Here is an 8,810-nt window from a genome sequence, read left to right as displayed (position 1 = left end):
TTGTTAGAATTCCCCAGGGATTCTGTCAGGGCCTGGGCTCTTGTTTTTTGGGAGGTTTTTGATCACTGCTTCAATCTCATTATTAGATATTGGTCTATTCAGGTTGTCGATTTCTTCCTGGTTCAATTTTGGTAGTTCATATTTTTCCAGGAATGCATCCATTTCATCTAGGTTGCTAAGCTTATTGGCATATAACTGTTCGTAATAACTTCTGATGATTGTTTCTACTTCCTTGCTGTTAGTTGTGATCTCTCCCTTTTCATTCATAATTTTATGAATTTGGGATTTCTCTCTTTTCTTTTGGATTAGTGTAGCCAGTGGCTCATCGATCTTATTGATTCTTTAAAAAAATCAGCTTCTAGTTTCAGTGATATGTTCTACTGTATCTTTGGTTTCTACCTCATTGATCTCAGCTCTAATCTTGATGATTTCCCTTCTTATGTGTGGACTTGGTTTGATTTGTTGTTGATCGTCCAGTTCTTTAAGGTGTAGAGGCAGCTGGTGTGTTCTGGATTTTTCAATGTTTTTGAGGGAGGCTTGGATGGCTATGTATTTTCCCCTTAGGACCGCCTTTGCCATATCCCATAGGTTTTGGACCGAAGTGTCTTCATTCTCATTGGTTTCCATGAATTGTTTCAGTTCTTCTTTGATCTCCTGGTTGATCCAAGCATTCTTAAGCAAGGTGGTTCACAGCTTCCAGGTGTTTGAGTTCCTTCGGAACTTTTCCTTGTAATTGAGCTCCAGTTTCAAAGCATGTGATCTGAGAATATGCAGGGAATCATCTCAGTCTTTTGGTATCGGTTGAGTCCTGATTTGTGACCCAGTATGTGGTCTATTCTGGAGAAGGTTCCGTGTGCACTTGAGAAGAATGAGTGTTCTGTTGTTTTAGGGTGGAATGCTCTGTATATATCTATGAGGTCCATCTGGTCCAATGTGTCATTCAATGCTCTTGTTTCTTTATTGATTTTCTGCTTCGGTGATCTGTCTAATTCTGAAAGAGGCGTGTTAAGATCTCCTACGATTAGTGTATTCATATCAATATGACTCTTTATCTTGATTAACAGTTTTCTTAAGTAATTGGCTGCTCCCATATTAGGAGCATAGATATTTACAATTGTTAGATCATCTTGGTGGATAGTCCCTTTAAGGATTATGTAGTTTCCTTCTGTATCTCTGACTACAGTCTTTAGTTTGAAGTCTAATTTACCTGATATGTGAATCGCTACCCCAGCCTTCTTTTGAGTCCCATTGGCATGAAAGGTGCTTCTCCATCCCTTCACTTTCAGTCTGCGTGTATCTTTAGGTTCAAAATGGGTCTCTTGTAGACAGCATATGGATGGGTCCTGTCGTTTTATCCAATCTGCAACCCTGTGCCGTTTTATGGGTGCATTTAGGCCATTCACATTGAGAGTGATTATTGATAGATACGTTTTTATTGACATCGAGTTACCTTTGAAGACTTTCCTTCTGTAGACTGTCTCTATATTTCTGTTCAATGCTATTCTTGGGATTTTTCCTCTTTTATAGAACCCCCCTTAATATTTCCTGCAGTGTCGGCTTGGTGGTTGCATAGTCTTTTAAGCCTGCCGGTCTTGAAAACTCTTTATCTCTCCATCCATTTTGAATGTCAGTCTTGCTGGATAAAGTATTCTTGGCTCCATGTTCTTCTCATTTAGTGCCCTGAATATATCTTGCCAGCCTCTTCTGGCTTGCCAGGTCTCTGTGGACAGGTCTGACGTTATTCTGATGGGCTTTCCTCGGTAAGTAAGGAGCCTCTTTGCCCTGGAGGCTTTCAAGAGATTATACCTACAATTATAGTTCCTCAATTTGACTATCAGGTGTCGGGATGTTATTTTGGAATGTATAATCTTGGGTGGAGATTGTTCAGCCTCTAGTACATGACGCTGGTTTCATTTGCGAGATTCGGAAAATTTTCATGAAGGACTTGTTTCACTATATCTTCTAGACTTCTTTTTTTCTCCTCCCCTTCAGGGATTCCAATAATTCTGACGTTAGAACGCTTCATGGCATCATTTATTTCCCTGATTCTGTTTTCATGGTTTCTAAGCTGTTTGTTCCAGGCTTCCTCCTGATCCTTTCTCTCTATCTGTTTGTCTTCCAGATCACTAATTCTATCTTCTGTCTCAGTTACCCTAGCTTTGAGAGAGTTTAGATAGATTGGAACTCATTGAGATCATTGTGAACCTCCTGCCTGGTAGCTTTAAGCTCCGCCCTAACATTGTGAACATCCTGTCTGGTCGCTTTCAGTTTGGCCCTAATCAATTCTGTTTGGTCATCCATGGCTTTCTCCAACCTAGCTATTGACTGGATAATTGTTAGCCTGAATTCTCTTTCTGACATATTGTCTATGTTGATAGCCATTAGCTCTGTTGCAGAAGATCCATCCTCTGTATTTTTCTTCTGTTGGGTATTCTTCCTCCTAGTCATTTTGTTGGTAGATGACTGAACAGATGTAGCTGGATATATCAACTCTGGTGCAGTCAAGGTGCACCCTGGAACACTTCTGAGCAATCAGGATTCCCCACCCAAATGAGAGACAATAGAAAAGAAAAAGAAAAAGAAAAAGAAAAAAAAGAGGAAAAGAAGAAAAAGAAAAAAGAGAGAGAGAGACAGGAAAGAAAGGGAAGATGAAAAAGAAGGTTCAGCCCAGATGGGACCCAAGGTAAGATTTATGAAGTAGACAAACTTCTAGAGATAAAAAGACTGATAAAAGTATATGGCAAGAGAAAAAAATATATATATGCAAATAAAGAAAGAACCTCGTCAAAAAGAACCACAAGTGTAAAATTTATATGCTATCAGGACAAACACAAAAAACACAGAAACACTGGTGGAAGAAAATGGGAGAGTTCTTATAAATTCTCAGTGTGTGCGAGGAAGGTTGTTTTGATTCTTCCTGGATGTATCTTGGTATCTTTGTTAAAGGAGTCCACTTTCCTAAGAGAAAGGGGATTAAAAATTGGTTTACCTATAGGGGTAGTATTGATTGGGGAAAGGGGATTACTTTGAAGTTAACTCTATATGAATATTAGAGGATAAAAATAAAGAGGAATATACTAGACTAAATTAAAATTTTAAAAAAAGGAATTCAAAAAATAAAATGCAAAAGAAAAACATAGGTGTATGTATCAAAAAGTTCAGGTTAGAAAGGTATTATGGAATTTGATGTACTGTACAGCTCGGTGTGATGGTAAATAGGTTAAAAAAATTACCTATGTGTAAAAAAACATAAAAATAATATGAACTGGAATAGTGGAAACGAGTGAACAATACAAGTTTTCCTATGAAGTAATGGTGGTTCTCTTGTAGTCCTTTTTTTTTTCTTTCTTGGCTTGTTTTCTGGGGGAGGGGCCTGCCACGTGGGTTGTCAGTCAATGATGTTTCCTGAGTTGAGTCCTCCCGCCCCCCTCAAGGGGGTGGGCTCTGGGGAAACTGTTTTTTTTTCAGACTTTTGTTCTCTGGCGGTTTTTATGCTTGTTCACTTTTTTTCCTCTCACCTTGACCACCTTTGATGGTTTTTGTAGTATTAGAAGAAATCAAACCATACCCTGATCTCCCTCTCAGAGAGAAGCCTTAGTCTGGGTGCAGAAACTGAATAAATTCCCCCTTGGCCGCTGGCAGAGCAGGTTCCAAGTTGCAGACCCTGGGGGCACAGGATCTTTTGCTTGTACCCAAAGCCAAGGCAGTGGAGGCAGTCTGGGAGTTCCCGACCGCCAGAGAGGTTCCAAGCGGCGATCGCACACTGAGATTTTGCCACTGGCCCGGGCTGGGAGTTCCCAGCTTGCGCGCACCTCTTTTCAGAGGTGGCTGTGGGTCGGGCGCGCTTCTGGGGCACTGAGAACGGGGCGCTGGTCCTTAAGTCCCAGGCTGGACTTTTGCGTGCCTCTGTCAGGGGAAGAGTTTCAGGCACGTGGCTTAGGCTTTGAAACAATGACATGAGTCAAAGAGCACCGGCTGGGCTTTTGTAACTCAGGGGAGCTTGAGGGACGTGCGCGCGTATCTCAAGCTTTGTGGTAGGGCTAGCGCGTGTTCTGCACACCGCGGCTCCCATCCCCTCACAGGAACTAGAACCCACGCATTCTTGGGCGCGCTGGCGGCTTAGGGATCAATAGTGGTTTCTCCACCGCACTCTCTCTGCCTCCACGCCGGGGAGGCCGTCTGGGACCAGGGACTTAAGCCCCTGTCCCTAGGCGCCCTGATTCCCACAATTTCCCCCCGCGATCCTTTGCTCTTTTAGAGTGCTTTCAACCAGTCTCCAAGTTACTGCTGGTCCCCAGAAGCAGGGCACTCTCGCTCGGATTGGGGTATTACTTTCCCAACCAGTCGCCTCTGGTGGCTCCCTCCCCCTTTTGTTTATCTTCCGATATCAGTCCGCCGTTCCCATTCCACTTTACCTGCCCACCACTGGCATCTTCTGCCCCTGTAGAGATCCAGACGTGTATGATTCTGATCTCAGGCTGATTTCATGGGTGATCGGAGTTCTTTGGTAGGTAATCAGCTCACTTTGGGGTACAGGCTGAAAAGGCACCTCCTCCTAGTTCCCTGCCATCTTGTCCCCCCCCATAATGTAATTCCTCAAAGTAGTTTTAATTTGAATCTCCCTGATAGCTAGTGATGATGAACATTTTTTTCATGTGTCTGATAGCCATTTGTATGTCTTTATTGGAGAAGTATCTGTCCATATCTTCTGCCCATTTTTTGGGATGATTGTCTGTTTTGTGTGTGTTGAGTTTGAGGAGTTCATTATAGATCCTGGATAACAACCTTTATGTTTTTTTAAAGGAGGAATATGTTATTGTACTGTAATATATAAAAGTAGTAGACAACTATGCTGTCTTCAGATTTAAAAGAAATTTCAGTTCCATACACATTTTCTCATGAGTGTATGAGTCAGTGTGTGTGTGTGTGTGTGTGTGTGTCTATTGCTCGGGAGGGCTGTGTATTCAGATATTCATAGGGCAGAATCCCAGAACCTGTGCCTCTTGGAGAGGTTGCCAGTGCTTCCTGAGGGAGATGCGGTCTGAGGTGGATTTGGAGTGATGAATATGGGGTTTTCCCGGGGGACAGATTGGGGATGAGGGGATTGCAGAGAGAGGAACTTGTGTGAAGGCAATGGTGTGGCCACCATTGAGTTAAGTGTCCATTGGCTTTTATCCTGTGGTGTGGTAGTTCTTGGGAGCCAGGAAGACCTAAATAGAGGGCAGGGGCCAGATCTAGTTTTGCCCCCTTGATGATTGGCCCAAGATTCTCAGACTTTCTGAGATTTGAAACATGAGTGCCAGGGGAGTGTGTGCTCCCACCTTTTGGATTGCAAACCCTGAGGGTGTAGCATATGCTGCCAGCGTTCATCTTTCCCCAGAGTGGAGGGAACTTACCTCAAATGGAATCCATAATGAGAGGGAAGCAGGGCAGAGAGATGGAGGGTGAGAGGAGTGCAGCAGACCCTTTGTGAGCGGAGAGGTCCGGCTGTGTCTGTGCCATCTCCAACTCTGAGTTTCTTGGTTGCAGGTGCCAGTAACACCCTGTTTTTGCTTCAGCTAGTTTGAGTCATAGTTCTGGGTCTTGAAGTGGAAAGAATACAGATTCATATGCCAGAAAGAGAGGGACGAAATCCCAGGTCAAAGATGGGTGGGTGGGTGGGTATGTGTGGGTGTGCTTTTTCTAAGAGCTGAGCCAATTGATCTTATATATATGTAGAAGAAAGAACTAATGAAAGAGCAAAATTGAAGAAGCAGTGCAGAGAAGGGGAATACAGATGATGGACAATGGTGAGGCCTTCAGTGGGATGAAGGGTGTGGAGCAGATCAGGCTTGACAAGAGGGACATCACTTCCTCTAAGGCCACTTGGAGGAACTAAGAATGGGGTCTTAGATGTGGAGGAAACTCTCTTGGCCTGGCTTCTGTTTTCTCTGTGAAGGTAAGAGGTAGACCTGGCTACTGAGCCAGTTTTCTTGCCCGTGTAGTAATAGGGACTAAGGGTGTCTTGTTCCCTCTCCCATGCCTTAAAACAAAGGAATTACTGTAATCAGTAAGACCTGTTACTGATTATTGTTGTTCTTTGGGGGAACACTCTCATAAATGCATTTAACTTATGTATTCAGTAATTGGCCAGAAGCCAGGAAATGTATATATATGTAAAACAAGGACAGTTAGGGAGTGCATATATTGTTTGGCCTTCCACTCAGTGACTATGTATCCCTGAGTGCAGTGGGTGGGCCCAGGGAAGTGCTGTGTTCTCAATGGTCTTCCTTCCTTCATGCCTCTCCTCTGTGGGACCATCTGTCCTGCTGGGTGTGGCTCTAGTGGCTAAGGGTAATTTTGATCTTCTCCATTTTTGCCTTGAATGCCACTTCACCTCACATAAGATGTCTTGGGATTATACATATTCATGTGGCACCTTGCCCTTTTGCAGTGTTTTCTTATATTCTCATTGGATCAATATGCTGCCTGAAGCTACCAGTTCAGAAAGGACTTACCTTTCAGATTCTTAGTCAAACTTTGTTTCTGACGTAGTTCTGAATGTCCATTTCAAGTTTTTAACTGTGATTTTTATAAAAGAGAGATTTCATTGCCATTTTTATGTCTTTTGTATTATTTTAGAAACTGAACCCACATCTGAAAGGCATTTTAACAGTAAATATTTCATTTTACTATTGCAACTGTGCTTTAGCCTAAAAAGATAAGGAGCCCTATGATACTGTCTTGCATTTGATTTTAAGTGATGGCACATATTCACTGAATGTCAACCACGGTTTCAAGGACAAATAGTTACTAGTGACACTGCCTGTGCCCCACTGTGGGACCATGAGAATGTATCACTTAGACCTCTGCTTTGGGGATCATGACTGACTGATGGCTCCAGCTGCTGCCCTCTAGATTCACCACCACTTCTTAGCCAAAGCTGAGCTTCTTTTTGGCTACTTGCAGTTACTGAGCAAGTGGGGATACTACTGTGGTCCACTCATGCAAGATCCAGATGCCTCTGAAGGGTGACTCTGGCTTGAGGACTCCCAATGGGTTGGTCAAGACCCTCTTCAGACTGAGTTGGGAGTCTGAAATCCTTCCTTCCAGCCCTCCTTCCTTCCCTGTCTCCTTCACAGGGGGTCAGACCTGCATTGTAGTTCAACCTCCCCATGCCTTCTCAGGTTTCTCCCTTTTCCCCCTCACAGCCAGTTCCCCCAATAAATCTCCTACAGGTGTAATGCTGTCTTGGTGTCTCCTTTTCAGGGAGCCCAAACTGACACACCATCCCTTTCCCCAGAGGTATCCATCCTACCATCTAAAACCCTTTCAGGAGACAGCATGAGGACACTACATTTTCCACATCAACTTTCTTTATCCCTCTGCCCTGAGATGATATTTCCTCAGAATTCCCATGGCATTTTGAACTTTGTGTTTCACATTTATGGCCTTTGGTTTTGTATCTGCTGGATGTCTCCTCCTAGATGATAAATACACTGAGAACTTGAAGAGCTTCTTGTTCATCTGATTCGTTTTGGTAACATACTTCTTTGTTTGTAATCATAATAATTAGCATTTAATCAGCACTTTCCGTGTGCCCAACACTGCCAGAAATACTTTTACGTGAATTAATTCAGGTAATCCTCCAAATAAGGTAGGTAATATTCTCCTCATTTTACGGATGAGATCCAGAGAGGTTAAGAATCTTGTCCAGGGTGATATAGCTGGTAAGTGACAGAGGCAGGGTTTGAATCGAGGTGGCTGGCTCCATGGTCCTGTTGTTCATTTAGCAGGTATTTTTTATTCAGACAGAATATGTTCCAGTTGCTATACCCAGTGTTGGGGTTGCCAGAGCTTACAATCCAAGTCTAGAATTAACAACTATTTAAAAAGCAAACCCCAAAACGTGATTTCCAAATAGGCGGGTGTAAGTCTCTGGGAGAGTAACAGCTACCTGATATTTTGAAAAATGTCTAAAAGCCTTCCTGCCCCAATGATTGTTTTCGCAAGCCAGTGTTCCCATCGTTAAAGTAGTGATTTGAGACTGAGAATCAAGGTCTCCTGAAAGAGTCCCCTGACCTTCTCCCTGTGTACATGCACTCATTATCACACCTACCCCTCTAACCCCAATGAGAAGAGCTGTAAGGGAGGACAAAGTATGGACAAAAGGGAGAAGAGGTTGGGCAAAGAGGTCAGAGGAGAGGGGCAGCCAGACCAGAGGGCTGTTGGGAAGGATAGGCTTGGGTGAGGCTTCTTTCATGGAAACCAAATTGCAGAGATGCTATTGTAAAATTTTAAATATACAGCAGCTGAAACAGAGTCACTGTCCCTCCAAAAGGAATGGTTCTAACTGGGAAAAAATTATCTTAATGAGATCTTTGGTAGTATTTTTAAGACAGCATGGAAGAGAGGGGAACAGTGACATATGTTGCTTCTTTACAACTTCTGAAAGGGATTAATGTGTTTTATTTCTATACGGTCATATTTCTTGGACAAACAGTGTAAACCTCCATTTTCCATGGATTTTATGTCTGATAAGAGAAGGATTTGTTTGGTTTATTTAGGCTTGTTGTAGTAGAGCTTATGCTGAACTTTGGGTTAGAGGTAAAATAATATCTTGTGAGTGTGTGTGTGTGTGTGTGTGCGCGCGCGCGTGTGTGTCATATTGCAGCTGTTTATTTTGGAGAGAATGGTTCTGATCCTCTCCTTCTGTGCCTAAAATAAATATGTGCACAAGAAGACACATCATTTTAACTGAAGTGAAAAGTAAAGAATGAACTGGAAAAATATTTGAAATTTATAGGACAGGATATAATTATATCCTCAGT

The sequence above is a fragment of the Neovison vison genome, chromosome 8, assembly GCF_020171115.1.
Source record: "Neovison vison isolate M4711 chromosome 8, ASM_NN_V1, whole genome shotgun sequence".
NCBI lineage: Eukaryota > Metazoa > Chordata > Mammalia > Carnivora > Mustelidae > Neogale > Neogale vison.
Note: the sequence above shows the minus strand (reverse complement) of the source record.